We start from the raw sequence: 26177 nt of genomic DNA on the forward strand, positions 1-26177 counted from the left end.
CTCCCTCTCTGGAACAGAGCGCTGTCCCCAGTGGTGCCGCCCTCCCAGAGAGCAGCGTCAATACGAAGGCCACCTTGGCTCTTTCGTTAGAAAATGTTCTGGGCTGAAGGGAAAAGTGCATGTCACAACGGGTTAGAAATGCTCTACAGAAGTTAGGCTCACCTGAGTATGTCTCCGGGATAGGGAGGCGTGGTTCTGGCTGGGAGGCGATCACTGGTGGTATAGGGAGAACAGGTGGCGCAGTGGGAGCTCGAAGAAGATGGAATTGTTGGGTGAGCTCGGACACCTGCGTCACCAGGGCTTGAACCACGTGACCAGTGTCGTTAAGACTCCTCTCCTGGCAGTCCATCCTCCGAACACTGGCGCTGAGAAATTCCTCCAGAACAGATGGTTGAGTACTCGCTGCCTCCATGTTGGTCAGATCATTCTGTGACACTCGAGTATGGAAGACATGAGACAAAAGCAAGTAAACAGAGTTTATTAGAATAGATGAGATGATGGAAGGACGGAGAATGACGCAGAATCAGAATCAGAATCTGAATGAGCTTTATTGCCAGGTATGTTTACACATACGAGGAATTTGTTTTCGTGACAGAAGCTCCGCAGTACAACAGAATGACAGCGACAGAACATAAAACACATAATAAAAGAATAAAAAATACAAATACAAATAAGTAGATAAAGGAACCACGATGGCAGCACAGACTGGTGAGTAGAAGAGTTGAGTGCGCTGATGATGATGACGGTGGTGGTAAATCCAAGTACGGTGATAATAATCCGTGCGTGAAGTTAAAGGTCCAACAGAAACCAGACAGGAGACAAAGCAAGGCAGGAACACACGAATCAGACATCAGACACAAACCTACAAACAACGATCTGACAAACAGGAGACGAAAGACAGGGCGTTAAATAGGCAGTTGGAATGAGTTGACGATCAGCGGCAACACCCACATGAAACAATCAACATGACGTAACATGAATACAGCTGGAGACCGTGCATTCACGAACCGTGACAGATGTTAGTCGAAATGGGAGTGTCGCACCGCATGTCAACTGCATATCATCCTGAGTCACAGGGGGCCCTGGAGCGGTATCATCAGACCTTAAAAGCCATGATTCGAGCATATTGTGTTGAAACTGGAAGAGAGTGGGATGAGGGGCTTCCTTGCCTTCTGTTTGCCACTCATGAGTCTGTACAAGAGTCAACTGGGTTTAGTCCTGCCGACCTTATGTTTCGCCACACGGTTTGTGGCCCGATGAAAATGCTGAGTGAACAGCTGCTTTCTGAGAATCGTTCGACTGTGTCCGTGTCAGAATATGTCAGTTCTTTCAAAGAGTGCCTACATTGTGCCTGGGGCATTGCAAAAAGGCATTTAAGTGTTACCCACGTAAAAATGAAGTCCCGCTATGACAAGAAAAGTGTTAACCGTAAGTTCAACCCTGGTGATCTTTTCCTAGTCCTTTTACCCGTTCCAGATTCTGTGTTTGCAGCAAAGTTTTCAGGCCCATATACTATTAAAAGAAAATTGAGTGACACTGACTATGTGATTGCCACCCCAGATCGGAAAAGACGTAAATGCGTCTGTCACATAAATATTTTGAAAAGATACATGAAACGTGATGAGGGAACCTACAACGCTACTCCAAGTGTTACCCCTGTAGTTGCGGTCTCAACTGCCAGTTATTGTCTTGCCGAAGATGGCTTAGTAGATAAAGTTCCTGTCAGCTCATGTGGAAAACTTAAAAATTCAGTGATTCTGCAAAACTTGCCTAATACTCTTCCCTAACTTACAGTCTGCCAATGTAAAGAACTTCTTCAGCCAGTAAAACAGCATGCCTACAGAGTGAACCCAAATAAACGTGTAATAATGAAGGAGGAGGTGGAGTACATGATTCGTCATGATATTGCCATGCCCAGTCAGAGCCCGTGGAGTTCCCCCTGTTTACTGGTGCCAAAGCCAGACTCATCTATTCGATTCAGCACAGACTATCGCAAGGTGAACAAAATCACCAAGGCAGACTCGTTCCCGTTGCCTCGAATGGAGGATAGTGTAAACCGGGTGGGCTCCGCTAACTTTGTATCAAATTAGACCTCCTTATGGGCTACTGGAAAGTCCCCCTAACTCCCGTGCTTCTGAAATTTCTGCATTTGGGACACCAGATCATTTTATGCAGTACAACGTTTTGGCGTTTGGGATGCGAAATGCCCCCGCTACCTTTTAACACCTGATGCAGAGGGTCCTGGCAGGTGTCACACATTGTGTGCCCCCAACTTTGAAAAGTCTTTCAAATTGCAAGTGGATGCCAGTGCCACAGGGGCAGGTGCAGTGTTATTACAGGAAGATGAACATGGTATTGATCATCCGGTGTCCTATTTCTCAAAGAAGTTTGGGTCCTATCAGAAGCAATATAGCACCATCGAGAAAGAAGATCTTGCTCTTTTACTTGGACTTCAACACTTTGATGTTTACGTAGGAGGTAGTGCAATCCCTCTTCTTGTGTACACCGATCACAACCCCTTAACTTTCCTAGCCCAGATGTCTAACTCGAATCAACACTTGATGCGATGGGCGTTATTTGTTCAGGAGTATAATCTCGACATTCATCATGTGAAGGTCTCTGAAAATGTGATTGCCGATGCGCTGTCCAGGACCGGTGGTACTGAAATTTAAGTGATATTTTTTTTTTTTTTTTTTCTTCAAGCCGAGGGATAAAATAAAAAACTTAGTGGTGGGGGTGTTACGTCCATAGGGACATAAGTGATTCTGTCTTTTGATTTCATTAACCATTGGGTTTACTGTGTGTGTGTGTGTGTGTGTGGACTGTGATCTTGTGTCTTTTACTCCTCTTCCTCTCTCTGCTTGGCAGGCTAATGATTGCCACCTGACTCCTGTTTAGCTCGTTAGCTGGAGTATATAGGAACCCCCAAGTGCTGCAGTCCAGTGTGAGAGGCTGAGGTGTTCCATCCTTGCAACTGCCATCTTCCAGTTCCAGTGTTAGGATTTTAAGCTCTTGTTTAAACTCTTGTCTACCTAAGTGTTTGTTGATTGCTTCACCTATAGTGTTAAAGTGAAGTTATTGAGAGTTGCAGAGTGTCTGTCATTTTTGGTTTAACTGCTTAAGTAGTAGTTGAATATTTTTCTTGTAGGGAGGTGGATGTCATTTATTTTAGAAATTACCCTTTTTCTCCTGTGTTTGAGTTAGAGAGGAAGTCAGGGAAGTATCTCTGTGCTTTTCTTTTCTTTTTGTTTGGTAGGTAAGTTAATACTGAAAACCTTAGTCAGAGTAAACTTTTTGTTTATTGTTTTGGCCTTTCCCCTCCTGAAGCCTTATATATATATTTCCATTCTTTTAAATAAAATACCTCTGATTGTTAGCTCAAACTGGTGTTACTGAGCTTTCTTGTGTATCAGCCCTGGAACTTGGAGACGGCAGTTCTCTCAGTCTCTCCCCACCGTTTATTTGTTACCCCCCCTTTCACCCCTAGATCTTTGTTTTTAAAGGGGTACGTAACACCGCCCTACAGACAGCTGAACATCTTCTCAACAAGGTTTTTCATTTCTATGGGCTACCAGAGGATATCGTTTCTGATAGAGGTCTCCAGTTTACTTCATGGGTCTGGTCAGCATTCTTCAGGATGCTTGATGTAAATGTAAGCCTAATGTCTGGTTATAATCCTCAATCAAATGGTCAAACCGAAAGATTAAACCAAGAACTCACTTGTTTTCTTCAATCTTACTGCAGTCAACATCAGAATGTCACTACCTGATGTGGGCAGAGTATGCTTAGAATTCCATTAAAAAAACCTCTACTGGTCTGCAAGAATTGCAGAACCTAAGACACTTTGATCTTCTTAGACATTCATTAGACACAGAGTGCATTAAAGGAAAACACCAGTTTTTCCATATTTCACTATAGTGAAATATGGAAAAACTGTGGCATTCTCCTTTAACATACTGACATCTGTTCCCACATCTCAGTGAGAGAAAATGCGGGAAAACACCTCTCACATATGCACGTGTTCATCCTCACCCCATCTCCTTCCCCTCAGGTCTCAGTCAGTCATGCAAATTTTACAAATCTATGGGTTCAAGCTGTTTTATGTGTGTTCAATATAAATACTTCAGGTGTGACTGGTAAGGTTGTTTCACTCTCGCATCAACAGAACAGGCAATAACAAACAAAACAAAACATGTCCTTCTGATGTGAGAGATGTCCCAATAAAGATATTTGATAACCATTTATTTTCATCCCCACAACTAAGTGTGTGACCTTTTGGGTTAACAAGACTCTAATTACCAAAATGTCTTTTATTTTTAACTGATTTGAAGATTTCTTTCTTCTGGTCTGGGTATATAAGAAAAGTGGAAAAACATTACTGGATCTTCTGTAGCAAGAATGAGCCAATGAAGTGTGTCCTGACTCTTCATACTATGTATTATTCTAAAAGCCAGATATGCATCTTTCTAAAAAGCTGACATTCTTTATATGCCAGGTATGCATTCATCTAAAAGCCGGGTATGCATCTTACTCTTAAATTAATCTTTGAGAATTTGATGTCTTGTATTGATTTGATATTTCTGAATTGGCTATGCAATTGGCATTATACATATTTACCTGACTGATAAGAAACTGTTACATTTATTCTGACTAACTCTGAAATTATTTTCTCAAGTAGATTATGTAAAGGCGTAGGTTTCCTCAAATCTGCGTCCAGGGTTAAGTGCATACAATGTCTTAAGTTAGATGGAGCATGGGGCACATGGGGCACATCAGGTGAGATTCTATTGCTTGATTTTAGTTAAATTGTACTCAGTTGCATGAATGATCAGTGATGAGTGGGCTGATCCAAAATGAGCGGGTGCCTGCGGTCACCTACGGTTACAAGTCATCCAAAAATATTTGTAATGATATTCGGATCGTGGTCGGTTGGGTCATTTGAAATAAAGATGCCAATTAAATCTTTGTTATTTATATAGTACTAGAGACAATTTTTAAATACATAGGACTACTCTTTATTGGCTGAATAACTGGCATGGAGATGACGCACAAGCTCAGTCTGCAGGTAGAGATCGAGGCGGCAACAGAAAAGGTGAAGATTGGGGAGCAACGGCGCTGTTTTTGGTAAAACATGATTTTGACGACTTCATTAAGGTGTTTTTTTTTTAAGAAAACTCTTTTAAAAAGATGTTCATTTTGTATAAATTGTATCTTAATTTTTATCAAGGTTATATCAATCAATTGCCCGTATTTAATAAATAAGAAGCAAATTTATAGCAGACAATGTAATGAGGCGACGGCACAATCACTTGCATTGCATGTGAACTGGAGGGCGAAACTCAGCTTGTGCCTCACAGATTTGAGGAATATAGGCTATATATTACAGAAAGCTTGAAATGTCTAAATGTCTAAATAAATAGGCTACTCTCTGCTTATGTAATCCATATGAAGTGTACATTTCTCTCTGGTGTTCATGGCAAGTCCACATCGAGAACTTCATCTTTGCAGCAACGCAGAAAACACCAGTTTATTACTAAACAATTACTAAACAATCCTAGCTAATTAAGACACATTCATAATCGAATTGAATTTGTGGCAAGCTTTATGCATGCGATCATAACACTTATTATCCTGTAAGCTGTAGCCTATTTAAGTAATTAAATTAATATGAAGGGGCTATTTGTCCATGAATGGCTTAAATTAACAACTACCAGTTGACTAGGAAAAAAAAACAGAAAAACTATTTAACATAATAACTTGCACCCAGATGCGGGTGCACTGAACTTCCCTCGTTTGCACGTGTCAATATTTAAAAATAGATTAAACCAAACGGGAAAGTTTAATCTTGACAAACTATAAATCATTATAAAGAGCGAAGCCTCAAGCATCGACAACAGATCGCTGTTTTTCAATGGAAAGCTTATATCGAATGTATTTGAGCGCAAATCAGCTCACTATTAATGTGTAATCACAGCTATCAATGTGAATGCCATCTATATGAATAGACTGTGATTATTGACTTTATGTACTTTTATATGATTACCATATCTATAACTGGCCATCAGCACATCAGCACGTGATAATTGACTATATGACCAGAATTAATTTTAAATGCTGCATTTCTAGCAATCTCAGGATGTTCTGTAATTTTCTTTTGTACAAATATTTTTTATTTTTCTTGTTTATTTTTCTTACTCAAATCATTCTTATTGTATTTTTCTAGTACTCAAATAAATCACTTATATGATGTCTAAGTATCTGTCTATTGTTTTATATAAAAAAACTATGCAGTGGTTTGTTTAATGACCAAGGTAAAGCACTTCTGTGGGCAGATTCAGTTTGGACTCAGAATAACCCAGTTTTCCAGTCTTATTCCAGCTTCATCGACCATTTCCGAGACGTTTTTGGCAGACCAGCTTGCGACTCGTCAATTGGTGAGAAGCTGCATAACCTTAAACAAGGCAAAATGTCTGTCAATGAATATGCTCTCAGGACTCTAGCGGCCACCAGTGGATGGAACGAACAGGCCTTGCTGACTACCTACCGTCAGGGATTGGAACCTCGAGTGCAGTTGCATCTCGCTGCATATGAGGATACCACCCGTATGCAGTCGTGCTTAGAAGAGCACCAGGGCCAGGCGTATTCCACCTAGCCACTCTGCCGACCAGAGGCCGTCAGCTCCCAGAACCAGCCAAAGAACCGATGCTAGTCGACTCCTATCGACTCACTATGGCTGAAAGACAAAGACTGCTGGCCCAGAATCTATGCCTCTACTGTGCATCCCCGGGGCATATCATCTCTGTATGCCCCATCCGTCCTCCTCGTCCCATGGTGAGTGCCATTCTCCCTTCGAAGTACCACATGAAACCACTCACCATTGTTGTGACACTTACTGCCGCTGAATTCTCTCTTCCAGTTTCCGCCCTCCTCGATTCTGGGTCAGCCGGCAACTTAATATCTGATGCCCTCTGCTGTCAACTCAAACTCACTACCATGGCAATGCCGTCAGCCTACCAGGTCCACACAATAACCATAAGGCCATTGAGTAAAAGATGGGTCCCATTACCCTCCAAACCAGACTACTCCACCAAGAGGAGATCCATTTGCTGGTTCTGGAGGAATCCACCGCTGACGTCATCCTAGGGCGCCCATGGTTGGAGCGGCATAACCCGGTCATCTCGTGGTAAATGGGCGAAGTCCTGAAGTGGGGCGATTCCATTTTCCGGAGCTGCATCACCGGTTGTCCTGTCCCAGCCAAACCTTCCCCTGCACATCTTCCAGTTTATACTACCTCAATTGAGAGCCCAGTGGAAAACCAATCCATATCCATCCCTACATGGTATGCCCCCTTTAGTGACATCTTCTGCCCCAAACTGGCTTCCAAGCTGCCTCCACACCGGCCGTGGGACTGTGCCATCGATCTGCTGCCGGAAGGACGTAGGCTTACGACCCTGTATCGATTATCGGGCTCTTAACAACATAACCGTCAAATTCCGATATCCACTTCCCCTTGTCCCAGCTGCCCTGGAACATCTCTGTGGTGCCACTATCTTCACCAAGTTGGACCTCCGCAGTGCCTACAACCTCATCCAGATACGAGAGGGGGACGAGTGGAAAACTGCCTTCATCACCCTTACTGGCCACTAAGAGTACTGCGTGATGCCGTATGGACTTGTTAACACCCCCTCTGTCTTCCAGGATTTTATCCATGAGGTTCTCCAGAAGTTCCTCCATAAATTCTTCCTCCTCATCTACATTGACGATATCCTCATTTACTCCCGGAGCCTAGCGGAACATCGTCGCCACGTTGTGGGGGTCCTGCAACACCTGAGGGCCTTTCAGCTCTACCTCAAGGCCGAGAAGTGCTCCTTCCATCAGCCCTCAGTGCAGTTCCTACATCAACAGGAGTGGCATCCGGATGGACGAGGGGAAGGTGAATGCTGTAAGGAATTGGCCCATTCCTACCACCATCAAAGAACTCCAACGATTCCTTGGCTTTGCCAATTTCTACAGACAGTTTATCCAAAACTACAGTACCATCACCAGCCCTCTCACTAGTCTCCTCCGAAATGAGCCAAAATCACTCTCTTGGACTCCAGCCGCCATAGAGGCCTTCAACTCCCTCAAGAGGTCATTTACGACCGCTCCACTCCTGGTCCATCCTGACCCCAACCGACCCTTCGTCATTGAAGTTGACGCCTCTACTACGGGAGTGGGAGCAGTCTTATCTCAGCAGCAGGTGAATCCCAGCCGCCTCCATCCATGTGCCGCCTTCTCCGGGAAGCTCAACTCGGCGGAGGTAATTATGACATCTGCAACCGCTTCTTGGCCATCAACTTCTTGGCCATCAAGTTGGCCCTGGAGGAATGGAGGCATTGGCTGGAGGGAGCCAAAAAACCCTTTCTGGTTCTCACTGACCACAAGAACCTAGAGTATCTTCGGGTCACCAAGAGGTTAAATCCAAGACAAGCTCGCCGGGCACTATTTTTCACTCACTTCCACTGTACCATCTTATATCGCCCAGGGGCAAAGAACGAGAAGGCTGATGCCCTGTCCCGGTGTCACGCCCCCGAAGAAAACCTAGAAGAACCCAAAACCATTCTCCCAGAAAAGGTCATCATCAGCCCCATTACCTGGTCTGCTGAGACCCTTCCTCCATCCGATCCTGCTACCAACACCTCACCGGGTTGCCCACCGGGACAACAGTACATCCCCAGGACACGACGCACTCCACTCATTCATTCCGCTCACACATCTCTTGGCACTGGTCACCTAGGGGTCAATGAAACCCTCTCCATGCTAAGGGAACACTTCTGGTGGCCCAGCATGGCCTCAGATGTCAGAAGCTACGTGAACGTATGTACAGACTGCTCTGTCTCCAAGAGCCCACGCCATCTACCATCAGGCAAGCTCCATCCTCTGCCCGTCCCTAATAGCCCATGGTCACACATAGGGGTGGATTTTATTACTGATCTTCCTCCTTCAGATAATAATACCTGCATTCTTGTCATAGTGGATAGATTTTCTAACTCATGTCGTCTTCTCCCCCTGAAAGGTCTGCCCACGGCCATGGAAACGGCCGAGTTACTATTTAACGATGTCTTCAAGTACTTTGGCATCCCAGAAGACATCGGCTCAGACAGAGGGTCTGGGATGCGGCCCACCACCAACTCCAGCGGGCCCTACACAGGCACAGAATGAGAGACGACCTTCAGCGATCCGAGGCCCCTACATACCAACCCGGTCAGAAGGTCTGGCTGTCCACCCAGGACATCCGCCTGCGCCTGCCCTGCCGCAAGCTAAGTACCAGATACATTGGTCACTTACAAACTCCAGTTACCACCTGAGAATCGGATTCACCCCACTTTCCATGTGTCCCTCCTTAAGCCTCACCATCCCTCTGTTTCTCCCTCCACAGAACCTGGCGAAGCCGAAGCCCCCCCTCCACTCCTCCTTGAAGACGGTGCTGCCTACAAAGTAAGAGACATCCTGGACTCCCGGCGGCATGGTGGACAACTTGAATACCTAGAGGACTGGGAAGGATGTGGTCCAGAGGAACGTTCGTGGGTTCCACGCAAAACAACATCCTAATCCTCAGGAGCGGGTCGTGGGGAGGGGGGTACTGTTACAAACATGCCAGGTTCCACCTCCACTCTGACTACAAGTCCGAATTACAAGGTCTTTCCAAGACAAACACACTGACAACTATATTATTACAAAGATTCTCCAGAGGTCTCTTTAGGATACTCAAAGGGGTTTCTCCAGTTTGAAGTTGTGCAATAACCCTTCAGATTCAAGGATTGGCAAACTGTGCACTTTGAATTGCAGTAGGAGAAAAATGAGGAATGATTGGCAATCCTCCACATTGATCCTCCTGTGAGTAAGCATCAGGTACTGCAGTTTCCTGTATTGAGAAGGAACTGAAAAATGCAGCAGGTAAGTCGTTCGGACACTAAAGCCATTGGATAAGACAATTGTCACAGATGGCTTTTACCACGTTTCAGTTCCTTGCCGCTGTCGCCTCTGGCTTGCTTAGTTGAGGTCACTTCATCTACAGCAATATTGTTGACCTGATTGCAAATAAATGCACAGACACTATTTAAAATGAGCAGAGATGACATCACTGAATTCAATGATGAACTGCCTTTAACTGTCATTTTGCATTATTGACACACTGTTTTCCTAATGAATGTTGTTCAGTTGCTTTGACGCAATGTATTTTGTTTAAAACACCATATAAATAAAGGTGACTTGACTTGACTTGACCACATCATCACTAATTTCATGTTCAACAGAATTCATGGTACATTGTTCAGTGAAATCAAGAATGCAAACTTGTTCTTTCAGAGACACATCATCAACTGATTGATTTGGTGTCGACGAGACAACCCATCTGCATCAAGATTCTTCTTTCCCGATCTGTACTATAATTTGAAATTGAAAGTTGAGAGTGCAGCTAACCACCAATACCCAGTTGCATCAAGTTTAGCAGAAGAAAGAACATTGGTAAGGGGGTTACTGTCTGTTACCACTGTAAACATGCCTCTATAGAGGTAATCATGGAACTTATCAACCACTGCCCACTTAAGTGCCAGAAATTCAAATTTATGGTCAGTGTACATGGACTCACTACTTGAAAGCCCCAGACTTGCATAGGCAATAAATCTAACCTGCCCATCCTGTTCCTGATACAAAGCAGCACCCAGACTTGATGTGCTTGCATCAATATGCAGGATGTATGGTAATCTGGGGTTAGCAAAATCCAGCACCGGTGCACTTGTGAGCTTGTCAGTGATTAGTTCAAATGCATCCTGACAAGCGGTTGTCCACCTGCCATTAAATAGATCTTTAAGGTTTCTGTATTGGCCATTTTTTGTTGACTTAAATTTCTGACAAGAAGATACTTTTCCATTATTCTTTGAAATGTGCTTGGCGCGTTATTGACCCCTTGTGGCATACGATTGAATTCATAAAATCCAAGCAGATTTGGTAATAACCAGATTTTAGGTCCCCATTAAGGCCATGAACATGTCTTCAAATTTTGGGAGTGCATATGCACCATTGATGATCTTTTGATTTAACTTCCAATAATCAGTGCATAATCAATTGTCACCACTCTTCTTCATGACTACAACAATGGGATAAGAGAAGGGAGAATGAGATTCTCGGATGACTCCCACATCACGTAACTCCTGAAGGTGTCACTTTACAGCTTCCAGATTTTCTGGATGTATAGGTTTTGTCCGATGTTTGAAAGGTCTTTCATCCACAAGATTGATCTGGTGCATTACCTTATTAGTGCCTGAAGTCTTGGGGATGTAAGGAAAAGACTTCTGGCATTCCTTGAAGCGATTTGGTCAACCTACTTTTCCATTTGGTGGGATGGGGGAATCACCAAAATTAAACTCAAGAACAGACTTTAGAATAGGGCTTGTTTTACTATCATGGTCCTTTCGCTCCTCCAAATACACAGACTAAACTGCATTTAATTCAGCCACAACACATCTAATCTAGGAGTGGTGGTGATGTCATGTGTGGTAAGGTTAGCGACTACAACAGGTAAATGCATGTTTTCACGATCAGACCACAAGGCAGAGGGGAAAAAGATGGATGTTTGATAACTACCAATTTGTCTAAATGGGATCCACATTCTGCTTCTGGCGCAATTCCAAAATCTTTAGCACTTGATTATGTCCGCAAGTAGAAGAAATGTATATAGTTTCTTGCTGTGAAAATACTTTGTAGAGGTTGTCCAAGGCTGAGAGGTGGAGGGAAGATCAGGGCCAATCAAACCTAAAGTACCTCTGTTTCAATTCTAACAAAGTCCTTGGATACATAGCCAAGGTTAAGGACATTTTGATCATTTGCCCCCTCGACATCCAAAAGATAATTTTAGGAATGAATTGGCTGATCATTCAGGTTTTCATTATAAAATTATACACCATGCGTGTTTTTTAGAGAAGGGTCATAAAAGGCTAATAAAATGTATTTATTACCCCTGTAAACACTCCTGGAGTGCTGTTATATCATGTCTGGACCAACAAACTGCCCCATTCATGATTCTATTTTTCTTACGAAAAGAGCCTTTCACACATCAGCCAGGCATGACACAAAACCCTCATTATTCTTTTATCATTGTTCCTTTGTTTTTATTCCACCATTATTAGCCTTTTTTCTGTCAATCTGTCAATCTGTCAACAATCGCAATCTAATATTCTTTCGCCCCCCCTACCAGCACTGGCCTCAGCCAAGGTCAATGTTGGGAACAACAAACCCCAGAAAGAGCACTGCAGCGAGATGCTCTTGGCGTTCCTCCCCCTTCTTCCACAGACACCTGCTGATTGTTGACTCTGTTGACTCTGCTGACCAAGGCTGTCTCCATGGGAACTTGCTGTGTCGCCATTACAATATGTGGGCTGAGGCACTAGATGAATGCCAGCTATCCAGACCTACAAATACACAAAGTCTTACATACATACACACACACATACGCACATATATACAGATATGCATTCACCCCCCATCCCTCGCCTTCGCCGCTTTGTACCGCCAGTCTGAGAAGCGGGTCTGTGACCAGCGCTGTAGGGCAGATGGACCAGATGGCTGCTTGCCTACGCTGGATTACTTCCACCCCTGTTGCAAATTTGTGTGTTTTTGCTGTATTGATTATGTGCTTGTATTGCTGAGGTGTTTTCCTGTTCTCACACTGTACTCCCAAAGGAGTATAGTCTGGGTGTTGCTTTTTTTCTCCTCGCTTCCCTAATGTTATGCTGTATCCATCTTCCCCTGTACTGTGCAATGTCAATAAAGTTGAATCTAATCTAATCTAATCTAAAACGTAACGTAAGGGTTGTGTTGTTTTCTGTCCTAGCTCCCCTTAAACCTATTATCAAATATAATTATTTTTTTCTGCTAAATTACTACTGTAACATTACAATAGATAATAATGATCTCCTTTATACAGTATATTGAGTGATGTCTACACAAAGACAAAACTACAATAGCATCTTTACTGTCACGATAGGGTTTAGGAGAAACACAAAACGAGGGTAGGATCCATTTGCAAGTATGGGATTTATTACAGGAAGGTAAAAAATACAAAATAAACAGTCATGAGAGACAAATCAAACAAAAGAGGGAACCGGATGAAACGGATAGTAAACTCGGAGGAACAAGAAGGTAAAGGGAAAAACTCGGGAGACGAGCACAACTCACACATAGGGTAAGGACTCCATAATGACAACAGAGAAAGACAGCTCTATATAGGGAAACTAATGACAGAGGATTGTCAACACCTGTGCAATTTAATTGGAGTGCAATTACTGTGAAGACGGAACCAGACTAGAGGAATTAAAGTGCCTATGGTGAAGTGCCTAAAGGGATGCGGTGCTCGCTGCTGTTCCAGAGGCCGAGGCGATGCCCGAGGCCGTTCCCGATGCGGTGCTCGCTGCTGTTCCGGAGGCCGAGGTGGTGCCCGAGGCTGTTCCCGATGCGGTGCTCGCTGCTGTTCTGGAGGCCGAGGTGGTGCCCGATGCTGTTCCGGAGGCGGTGGCCGAGGTCGTTCCCGATGCGGTGCCCGCTGCTGTTCCGGAGACCGAGGCGGGGCCCGAGGCCGTTCCCGAGGCGGAGCCCGATGCTGTTCCGGAGGCCGATGCGGTGCCCGATGCTGTTCCCGAGGCGGTGCCCGATGCTGTTCCCGAGGCGGTGCCCGTTCCCGAGGAGGTGCCCGATGCAGTTCCCGATGCAGTTCCCGAGGCGGTGCCCGATGCAGTTCCCGAGGCGGTGCCCGATGCAGTTCCCGAGGCGGAACCCGTTGCAGTTCCCGAGGCGGAGCCCGTTGCAGTTCCCGAGGCGGAGCCCGATGCAGTTCCCGAGGCGGTGCCCGTTCCCGAGGTGGTGCCCGATGCAGTTTCCGAGGCGGTGCCCGATGCAGTTCCCGAGGCGGTGCCCGATGCAGTTCCCGAGGCGGTGCCCGATGCAGTTCCCGAGGCGGAACCCGATGCAGTTCCCGAGGCGGTGCCCGATGCTGTTCCGGTGCCCGAGGCGGTGCCCGATGCAGTTTCCGAGGCGGTGCCCGATGCAGTTCCCGAGGCGGAGCCCGATGCAGTTCCCGAGGCGGAGCCCGATGCAGTTTCCGAGGCGGTGCCCGTTCCCGAGGTGGTGCCCGATGCAGTTTCCGAGGCGGTGCCCGTTCCCGAGGCGGAGCCCGATGCAGTTCCCGAGGCGGAGCCCGATGCAGTTCCCGAGGCGGAGCCCGATGCAGTTCCCGAGGATGGAGTCCTTCTGTCACGATAGGGTTTAGGAGAAACACAAAACGAGGGTAGGATCCATTTGCAAGTATGGGATTTATTACAGGAAGGTAAAAAATACAAAATAAACAGTCATGAGAGACAAATCAAACAAAAGAGGGAACCGGATGAAACGGATAGTAAACTCGGAGGAACAAGAAGGTAAAGGGAAAAACTCGGGAGACGAGCACAACTCACACATAGGGTAAGGACTCCATAATGACAACAGAGAAAGACAGCTCTATATAGGGAAACTAATGACAGAGGATTGTCAACACCTGTGCAATTTAATTGGAGTGCAATTACTGTGAAGACGGAACCAGACTAGAGGAATTAAAGTGCCTATGGTGAAGTGCCTAAAGGGAAGTGAGCTCACTAGGGAACACCCAGGAAAACAGAGACTGGCAGCGTGACACTTTACAGATGAAACTGAGCTGCACTTGAAACCCTGAACAATAATTTTGCTTCTCTGCTTCACCTGTACGCTTCTACAGTCCTCTCATTCTCTCTCTCGCAATTACTACTCTGATCCAAACCGTTTGACGGAGAGCGCGCGAGCCCAAGCATTGACAGTCACCGCTAACCGATTCATGATTATTAGAGATTTAACTATCGAGTGGCGGATTAGGAAATAATCACTTCAGTACATTCAGCAGTCAATTATACAATAATAATATTAAAATAGCGGGACAAATCGGCTGCCAAGCCACTGGGAATCATCCCTGTTCTCTCGATGGCAAGTCCGCGCTTGATTTCCACAGACACGCAGAACGTGCAGGATTCATATATTTTTTAGGGCTTAATATTCACAGACACTAGTCCGTATCACGTTTTGATTTAAGTGTACTGACCTACTTTTGATTTATTCATCCGCGTTAAGCTACACTGAAAAAAATGAACATGGCAGGTCTTTGAATTTAAAAAAATTAAGCATGTACAACACAATTTATGTTTTTGTTGTGAACATGCTTTAATCAAGTAGTTTTCACTTGTTCATACTGAGTGTTGTATGTACACATTTTTTTCACATTAACTGAAAGTGATTGAATCTAAAACTGAAATCAATCTAATTGAGTTTTGACACAACCGGGGCACTTCGGAGTAGATGGTGGTGGTAATGCATCATTGAGTGGGATGACAAACTGCAGTAAAAGGATAAATTGAATCGAGCTCCAAAAACACTGAAGATTCAGCAGCTGAGCCAACAGTCGCCTCATCACAGACGACAATGATTTAATGCAAAGTCCATCAAACAGTTTGTCAGGGTTTAGGTAAGGGAGGAACTCAAGTGCAGACAGGGATTCTCAAACAAAGGGTTTATTACAAAAAGGGGAAAACAAAACCCACGAGGGGGAAAACAGGACTAGGGCAGATACAGCAATACTAAATAGGACTGACTCGACAAGATAAACAAAGACTCAAAACAGGAGAACACTGACTACAAATAACACTCACGGTTATACAGGGACTTCAGAGGTACAATCACAAGTGTAGAACACATAAGTAGTACACAAATCACAATTCTTAGGGAACAAATCTCAATGAACCGACGCAAGACAGAGCACACTAGGAAAGCTAAATAGGGGGAACAATCAAGACACGACAGGTGGCACAGATGGGACAATCAAGACACGACTAGGTTAACAAGGGGGGCGGGGCAAGGGAACGAGACAACACAAGCACATGGCCCAAAGGCAAGGCCATGTGCTTGTACACAAAACACGGGTCTGTCATGATCCTGCCTCAAGACTAGGAAAAATCAAGGACACGAGGGCAGAATCATGACAGAACCCCTCCCTTAAGGAGCGGCTTCCAGACGCTCCTCAAGGGAACATCAAACACGAGACATGACTGACATGACGGACTGGGACACCGACACAAACCAACAAGACATGACAAATAATAACAAAGGCAGACATGAATACACGACGGCAGGGTTAGGGTGACAAATCAAAAAAAACAAACAGGGAAGGGGAGGAGGCGGGACCACAAAGTTCATGGGGGACAGACCAGGGTGAGTGGGTGGGGCAGGAGTTTTAGGAGGACAGGACGAAGGCTGACGACGGGGGGTACGGGCAGGTCTGGGTGGTGAGGGGCGGGGAGGGGTCTCGGGACAACTGACAGGGGACATGATAGGAGCAGACAAGGGACGCGGGGCAACACTTACGGGACGCGGGGCAAGACTTACGGGACGCGGGGAGACGACAGCTGGACACGGGGGGACAACATCTACTGGACACGGGACGACAACATCTACTGGACACGGGACATCTACGGGACACGGGGCAACATCTACTGGACACGGGACATCTACGGGACACGGGGCCACATCAACAGGACACATGACTGCATCAGCAGGACACGGGGCAACACTCACGGGACACGGGGAGACGACATCTACGGGACACGGGGAGACGACATCAGGACACTCGGGATTTCTGGGGACAGGGTCTGAGGACAAGACAGGACTGACGGGGACTTCTAGGATACTGACAAGACTAGACAAATAATCTGAAAAGGCTTTAGCCGCTAAGACAATTGGCATCTCCTTACGAGATGAGACACACTGTACTAAAGTCTTTGCTGCAGAGTCGGCCGCGGCACTCTCCTGCGCTCTCACGACTGCCGACTTGCATACTGCCCTCTTCTCTGCCGGCTCTGGCACGCCAGCGCTCACCGCTGCTGGCTCGGGCACGCCAGCGCTCTCCGCTGCTGGCTCGGGCACGCTCACCGCTGCTGGCTCGGGCACGCCAGCGCTCACCGCTGCTGGCTCGGGCACGCTCACCGCTGCTGGCTCGGGCACGCTCACCGCTGCTGGCACGGGCACGCCAGCGCTCACCGCTGCTGGCACGGGCACGCCAGCTCTCACCGCTGCTGGCACGGGCACGCCCACCGCTGCTGGCACGGGCACGCCAGTGCTCACCGCTGCTGGCACGGGCACGCCAGCGCTCACCGCTGCTGGCACGGGCACGCCAGCGCTCTCCGCTGCTGGCACGTGAGGAGACAGGGTCACAGGACCGGCAGGCCCCCTCTTCCTCCTCTTCCTCCTTGGGCGCGGTGCAGAGGCCACAGCTGGGTCAGAGGCGGGTTGGGGGAGTTTGGTCTCGGGCAGGGCAGTCTCGGACGCCGAAGACTCAGAAGTTGACTCCCATGAAAACCGTCTCCCTCGTTTCATGGGGAGACTGCTGGCTGAGGAGGGCACCTCAGGACTCTGGAAGGGGCTTGCCTGACCCCCCAGGGTTGCCACGGTCAGGACACGACCCTCCGGGATCGCCGGCAGCTGGGTAGGTAGGGACCTCTGGGGCTCCTCCTCTCGTCCGCTCGCTCCGGAACGACCTCCCCTGGTCCCCCGGAACACCACAAGGCGAGAGCCCTTAAAACAATCTCGCTGGCTGGCTGATGCCATCCAGCATTGCCTCCTGTCTGCTGAGTTCCTTGTTGGTCGGTTCATTCTGTCAGGGTTTAGGTAAGGGAGGAACTCAAGTGCAGACAGGGATTCTCAAACAAAGGGTTTATTACAAAAAGGGGAAAACAAAACCCACGAGGGGGAAAACAGGACTAGGGCAGATACAGCAATACTAAATAGGACTGACTCGACAAGATAAACAAAGACTCAAAACAGGAGAACACTGACTACAAATAACACTCACGGTTATACAGGGACTTCAGAGGTACAATCACAAGTGTAGAACACATAAGTAGTACACAAATCACAATTCTTAGGGAACAAATCTCAATGAACCGACGCAAGACAGAGCACACTAGGAAAGCTAAATAGGGGGAACAATCAAGACACGACAGGTGGCACAGATGGGACAATCAAGACACGACTAGGTTAACAAGGGGGGCGGGGCAAGGGAACGAGACAACACAAGCACATGGCCCAAAGGCAAGGCCATGTGCTTGTACACAAAACACGGGTCTGTCATGATCCTGCCTCAAGACTAGGAAAAATCAAGGACACGAGGGCAGAATCATGACACAGTTTTATATTTGTTTTCAAATAACAGTTTTCAAATTACCTAGATAACAAGGTAATAATTTCATTATAACTACTAGAAGTGGGAGAGGTAACTATTTATGCACCACCTCCCTGTTGTCATGTTCCTCTGACCATCAACGGTGCGACTGTGGAGAGAGTGAGCAGCACCAAGTTCCTGGGTGTGCACATCACAGAGGACCTCTCCTGGACTGAAAACACCGCAGCACTGGCCAAGAAATCACAACAGCGTCTCTACTTCCTCCGCAAACTGAGGAGAGCCAGAGCCCCACCCCCCATCATGTACACATTCTGCAGAGGCACCATCGAGAGCATCCTGACGAGCTGCATCACTGTGTGGTATGGCGCCTGCAACTCGTCCTGCCGAAAGACTCTACAACGCATAGTGAGAGCAGCTGAGAAGATCATTGGTGTCTCTCTACCCTCCCTCCAGGACACTTATGGAACACGTCTCACCCGCAAAGCCCTCTGCATCACAGGTGATCCCACCCACCCATCACACAGCTTCTTCAGCCTCCTGTCAGGGAGGAGACTGCGGAGTCTCCAGGCCAGGACCAGCAGACTGAAGGACAGCTTCATCCACCAGGCTGTCAGGAAGCTGAACTCCCTCCCGAACCTGCCCCCCCTCCCCTCTTCTTCCCCAGGCACCACTGAACTATGAACCCCCCAAATAATTATATGATGACATGCACGAGTCACTTGTGCAGCATTGGTCTGCTCACTCACCGCTCACTACCTCATTCGGCATGGAACTACCTCATCAGTCAGTTAAATAACTGCTCTTGGTCACTTGTCACTTTAATCAGACTTAAGATATTTTTAATAAGTGATTTTTTTGCACTAAAAAATCTTTTAACTGCACTGTTGTTCACTTCATTGATTTGCACTATATCTGTTATTTACCTTGCGCTGCTTTATTTAACTTTATTTTTAACTTTTATTTTTATTATATGTCTTTTTATTAATTCCCTTATTGTATAATTGTATCTACATTTTATATTTGATCTAGTTATTTTTGTAGGCTTTAATGTTAATGTTATCTGTATGCCGCGGGGTCTGAGAGTAACGCAATTTCAATTCTCTGTATGTATGTACTGTACATGTGGAAATTGACAATAAAGCAGACTTGAACTTGAACTTGAATGTGCTTGAGTAATAGGCACTTACCTAAAGCTAACAGACGTTTGTGTCTAACAAATGCTTTCAACCTTCTTTTTTATCTGAATGGTATGCGTTGAAATATGCAGAAAACTCCTGAGGTTTGCCACAAATTTGTCCCACAGCCTCGAACTTAACTGAATGCTTTTTCAAGTACTCAAATCTTGAATTTTTTTGGAAAACTACTTAAAAACCGGAAATGATGGAATATTTACGTACATATTTACAGCTAGTCTATTATATGGAATTAGCATTACCTGAGATAATTTTTTCAGATATTTTTCCAGTAGGTAAAAATTGCTGTAATATTTAATGCCTTTGTCCTTAATGATTACTGAGATGTCAAATGCAGACGGGACTAAAATCACTGAGACTGTGTAAGGCACACGGTTTTGTTGTGTTTGAACATGTTTGGATATCTGTTTTATTTAATATTTCACTGCTATTTGTACCAGTCTGCCTACCTTCTCTCTGGTGTTTCTCTGCTCTGACAGTAATCAATTAATGAAACCATTAAATAGCCACAATTGCAATTAATTTATGAGCTATGTCATATGCCATCAATTTTCAATTCATATTCAATATCTTAATGGAATACAGTTATCAAAGATTATTCATGTTTGAGTAATTTATTTAATTTAATCTATAAATGGAAATGATTAAATCCATTTCCAGTTTGGTCTGCCAGGTCGTGAAGTATCTTATGCTCTGTCAAAATTTTTAGGCCCCTTTTTTGATGTCTTCAGACAGATTTAAACTGCCGACCCCTTTTCCCCAAACCCCACCATTCCAGCAGAGACTTCTGTGACTCACAATTATGGAAGCAAGAGTCAAAATGGACAAAATACAAAGGAATGTTTTTGAAGCAGTCAGCTTTGTTTTGTAAATGCAGTAGATAGTAGAGAAAAGCAAGAACGACGATGGACTGTCCTGAAAACAGGAGTAGTGAAGAAAGATAAAGGGATGAATGGGAAAAGTGAATTTTGGGAGGAGTGCGAGAATCTGGAATCTAAGGTTCTGTGGGTCTTGATGATTCCCAGATGTTAAAGCAGACCCTCCCCCTCTAATGATTTGTCTTCTTGGGTTAGTGTCGTTGAGTCTAGTCAAAAAAAAGCCCATCTCTGTATCAGTTTTTGCGTTCCTTTCTAACTCCTTCATTTTATAAATATATGACCCCAGAAGGCCTCTGTTTTGACAAAAGCTTCACAGATGTGTGTAAAGATATGTGAAAGTCTGCAGAATATACATGAATGCATAATGTCTTAACACTGGCATCAGCATCTACCGAATCCATTCTGATCTAGTTTTTCATAGCCATATTTAGACAGATTACATAACATCTTGCCAGACTGATGCATCCCTAATGTTCAAAGTTGTGCTGAGGCCAGCCAATCAGATTGGAATCACCCATTTTGCAACAATATTTGGCAGTTTTATTTGTAACATACATCAGATTGTCATTGAATGAACTATAGGTGGTCCATGAGGTTTGCTGTATTAAGCTGAGACTGTGAGTTACTAAACTGCTTTAAACTACTATATTATGAACCATCATAGCAGTTCCGCAGGTTTTTCCCAAGGTGGGAGCTTAGGTGTCACGTCGATACACCTTACAAATATTTAGTTGTTTCTGAAAGAATAAAAAAAGCCAACAAGCAAGGTAAAAAAAATTTACTGTGTTTGCTTGTACTGGCAAGTGTGAGTGTATTATGTACTTGTTGTTTGCTATTTATTTTTGAATTTGTTGTTATCAAAGGCTTTTTTGTGATTTAAAGACAACTGCAACAAAGCCATCCATCGAGAAGGATAGCCAGCCATGCCGAGACTGATAATGCTTGATTAAGCAGACTTACCTGTGATTTTGAGAAAGGGTTGTGTTTTCCATTTGGGGATCTTTGGGTGATTTCATTAGATGAAATTTAATTCCATTAACATTTACGCATTTAGCAGACACTTATATTCAAAATTACTCAGAAAAGAAGAACAAAGCAATTTGACATAAATGGGAGAGGAGGGAAGGGGATAAATGCAAAGCCGGAGAGTTTCAGCAACAGTCAGCAATGTGGTCCTTATAGAGTGTCCACTTTTAAAGCCAGACTAATTGTTGTCAGATAGATTTTTCTGTGTCAGAAAAACAGAGGGCTGACTGAACAAAACTGACTCATTACATGCAAAGCTAGATATTTCAAGCCTTTATTTGTTATAATTTTGATAATTATGGGTTACAACTTAAGAAAACCCCAAATTCAGAATTAGAATATTGTGAAAAGGTTTTCATAGCTTGAAATATCTCATTTTGCATGTAATGAGTATATAAAATATATCAGTTTCACATTTTAACTCGAACTACTGATATAAATTAACTTTTGCATGATACTCAATTTTTTTTGAGTTTCACCTGTATGTCCCATATATTTTCATTTAATTAAAATATAAGGGGTCTGAAATCATGTATCTTTTATAGAGATAGGTATGTTGTGCATTGCCTTTAGTAAGCTTGTTTACATCTTAATCACCCACAACTCTGTCTTTCTTTCTTTTTTGTTATGAAAAAATGGAAAATGATGGAAAAATAGTGAAAAAACAAAACAACAAGTCAGCTTTCCAAAGTACAACAAGAAAAAACGAGGCAGCAATGGAGGGACTACCAAAAAAAAAAAAAAAAAGCGCAGGGAAGGGACAAGGACTCTGGACAAAATAATGAATTAGTTTTTTTTGTTTTTTATCTTGACTTAATGTTACTACTTAATCTATTGAACAGTAGATTGAATTCTGCCCTTAATGTTTCTGGGCCCAATATTTGCAGTAATTCACTGTTTCATGATATGACATTTTTAACGAAAGATGTTCTCATTTTTTAAATGTGTTCCAGGAGATGTTTTACATTTCTAAATTTATAGTAGTGATGATAGTATTTAATTTTTTCTTGACTTACTGTTACTACTGAATCTATGAACAGTAGATTGAATTCTGCCCTTAATGTTTCTGGGCCCAATATTTGCTCTAATTCACTGTTTCAAATAAAAGATGTTCTCATTTATTAAATGTTTAGTAAATGTTCCTTGAAGTTTGAAAGTTATAATTAAAAAGAAGAGATGATCAAATGTTATCATAACAGGCAGTATTGTTTTGCACTTTTTTTGTTAATTAAATTTAATTATAATTGAGATAAAATATAAATTGTTTGGAGGATTAAAATAAAAAAGAAACCTGAATAAAATTCAATGACATATCTTTCTTTTTATTTTGTGAATATCAATCATTATTGATCACAATGTCAAGTGGTGCGACCAGTCATGGTCAGGTGGTGCAACCAGCAAATTTACATTTAAATGTATCAATTCCCACTGCAATTGCAAAATGAAGTAATAAATATAAATGTAAACCTTTATATAACATATACAAATCATTTTTACAGTTAAAAACAAAACAGAAAAAGTCCTTATGGAAAAATGGGTGTTTGAACACAGAGAAGCAGCCGTTTATAGGATTTGAAATAAAAGGGAAATAAATAAAGAAATTGAAAGGGAAATTACCATGTGATATGCATTTTAGAGACTACAATGATTCATATTTACAAGTCTCAGTAGTGCTAAGTACATTGAATGTATATTATTTTAATTTAATATATGGTCGCACCACCTCACATTTTCTGAGTGATAAAATCTGAAATCTTGTTTAATAATGAATTAATGATGCCTACAATGCTATAAAACCAATATAAATCAACACAATACATTTTTGGACAAAAATAGATTTTAAAAGTGTTTTGCTTAAAATATATATATTTTTTCTTCTTGAAAATCTTATTTGTCATTGACCCATTACTTACTTTTGGAGAAAGTGTTACGTCAACTTGGATCACGTGTTCCTTAACAACCAATCACAGTATAGCCTTGACGTCACTGAATTTCAGTCAGAGTTGTGCGACACTCAATCGCCATTTACGGATACCATATGAATGAATGGGAAGTGCCGTAAGCTGAATCCCAAAATGTCAATGACTTTGCTTATATATATATTTTTTTTTTTTTTCGTTGTAAACTCTAAAAATATCTAAATCAAAAAGTATTGTTTGGTGTAGACTCTCCTCCACTGACATCCATTCAAAAAATAAGATGAAAGCGTTAGCATTAGCTGTTACGCATTTTTTGGCTAAAGGTTACAGGCTTGCCTTGCCTTCTAGTGGCTTTGTTTGCCTTCCCCCAGTTACGCTGACCAAAAGCATGACAATGACTTACTGACGACAAAGCTTAATGCTCCTTGGTTCAAACAACTATGATGTTGCGTTCTCTTCTAAAATGTTTTTTTTTTTTTTTTCTGATATCATCTGATAATGTTTAAATTACACGTTAATATTCCCAAACACTATGACATATGTGCAATCTCTGTTTGAGATATGTAATTGTTCTCATATTTGTAAAAAAAAGTCTAAAATACATGTTTGCATTAAAGGTGCAATGTTTTATATTTACAATAATCTATTTACAGAAAAGCTAAATACTATACTTAACTATGTTTTCGAAGATGTATAAAGAACTTACTCAAAGGGATGGTTCACTTTGAAATTAAATTTTGGTATGCTTTAGCTTACCTCAAAGGCATCCAAGATTTAGGTGTCTTTGTTTCGGCTGTAGTTAAACTCAGGCATTCAGGTCACTCTATAACAAATAGCTCAAATCACAATCAATGGCACACATGATTGCCTTTGCTGTGGTCTGTCTGTATGATATAATTCAGTCACCACAGCCACATAAAATCTAAAGATAATAACTGAAGGGTCAAGATCCCAACTAAAGCAAACACTGACCACTATAATGGTGAAACACAAATTGTGATTTTCTTGTTTGGTGATTCTGCTTGTTAACATCAGGTGTCTTCAATAATGGTCAATCATAACTCAATTAACTTCTTAATTATCTCATTAACTTCAACTCTGCTTCAGTGTTACTTTTAACACTGCTTTAGTGTTTATATTAGTCCACACTCAAGAGTGTTAAATTAACACTGGGGATTTTGCTGTGTACATGACCACGTACGTACAAGTGATCTGAGGGCACCAACATGTGCACGCGTTCTGGCTTAGTCTGCGCAAGCAACAGGTGCGATCTCTTGCGCGTGTACGTCACTCATTGTTTACTGTTTAACACACGATACCACTCTGCACTGTCTGAAATATAATGCAGTAATTGTAATCAGTTGGTTTATAATGCACCCTATAATCGTTGCGATAATAATAACAATACAACACATTACTCACTCTATTGACAGCGTGCCACTGAGTCCCCCTGGCTTTCCATTCTTGACAACATATGCTCTCCACTTCTGTTGGCATCTCACAACACTTGCTACAAGAACACCACCAATTTTGAAGAGATCTCTGTCTCTCTGAGGCTTGAAGACGTGTTGTTGCAGCAGATGCTTCCTCCATCGCTCTGAGTTCTTGATCTGTGTAACGTTATTCTGGTTAAAATAAATATGGTTGTGAAAAAAATTCAACGTTGTTTGTTGATATATCGAAATCATCTTCCATTGCGATGTCCTGTACATCTAAATATGTTTAGATCTTCACAGTAAAAGTTAACACTTCTGAAACCTCTGTGTAAACAATGAGTGACATACACGCGCAAGAGATCAATGCCGTTGCTTTCCAGCGCTTGCGCAGACTAAGCCAGAATGCGCGCTCACGTCACACACCAGGAAGCGTGCGCACCCTCAGACCAAATGGACGTGGTTGTGTATAAGAGGTAAAAACTACATAAATACTGTTAATTTTCTCACACAAACCGCTTGTTTCGTGTCTTAGACCATCGATGTGTACTTACGATTGGGAACTTTAATTTGGACTCCTCTGTGCATGCTCTTTGAGGTGGTGACCATAGACCTAAAAATATCAAAATTGAAACTACTGTGGAAACAAAGACACCTACATCTTGGATGCCCTTGAGGTAAGCTAAAACGTACCAAAATTTAGTATCAAAGTGAACTATCCCATTAATGAACCGTTATGTTCCTATTACTTTAGATAGAAATATCTCAATCTACATGCACCACGGGTTCCCTTATAAGGAAGTCACATCATGTTTCTACAGTAGCCCTAAATGGACAAACTGCTCTTCAAAGCGCGTTTCAAAGTTTTGTTGTTCTTGTGAATAAAACACTGATACAATGATGAACAAGTACATAATTATTCAATACATCAATGGTATTGTGAATGTTAAAGTAAATATAATTCCTTGATTTACCTTTGTAAAGAAATCTCATTGCTCTCTGCTGTCTTTACTGATGACATATTTACCTACGTCTAGATGCCACAAAAATGTACGCACTGCACCTTTAAAGTAAAAATGGATGACAAATACGTCTTTCGAGTGGAAATATAACAATTACTTTGAGTGTTTTGCTCATCTTATTTGTTTACATATAAAACCAACGGAACTGAAATTATATCGTTTATCAGCAACAAAGCGCACAAGTGTGAAGAACTGCCTTTGGTTGCCTTTTTTTTAAGTCATATTATTTATATTAAATATTTTCATATTAAAGCAAGTTTTACATCCATAAATGCAAGTGATCTGAAAAGAAACTCAATATTATCCAGTTTTAAAATAAAATGGCTTTATATTAAAACAATGCAAGAAGGACCACCCTCAAGCCGCTACAGAACTATGGACCTCTACAATTACTTTAATTTCTCTGTTTAATTTTATTTTAAATGTATACCCTCTTTT

The sequence above is a fragment of the Carassius gibelio genome, chromosome A5, assembly GCF_023724105.1.
Source record: "Carassius gibelio isolate Cgi1373 ecotype wild population from Czech Republic chromosome A5, carGib1.2-hapl.c, whole genome shotgun sequence".
Taxonomy (NCBI): Eukaryota; Metazoa; Chordata; class Actinopteri; order Cypriniformes; family Cyprinidae; genus Carassius; species Carassius gibelio.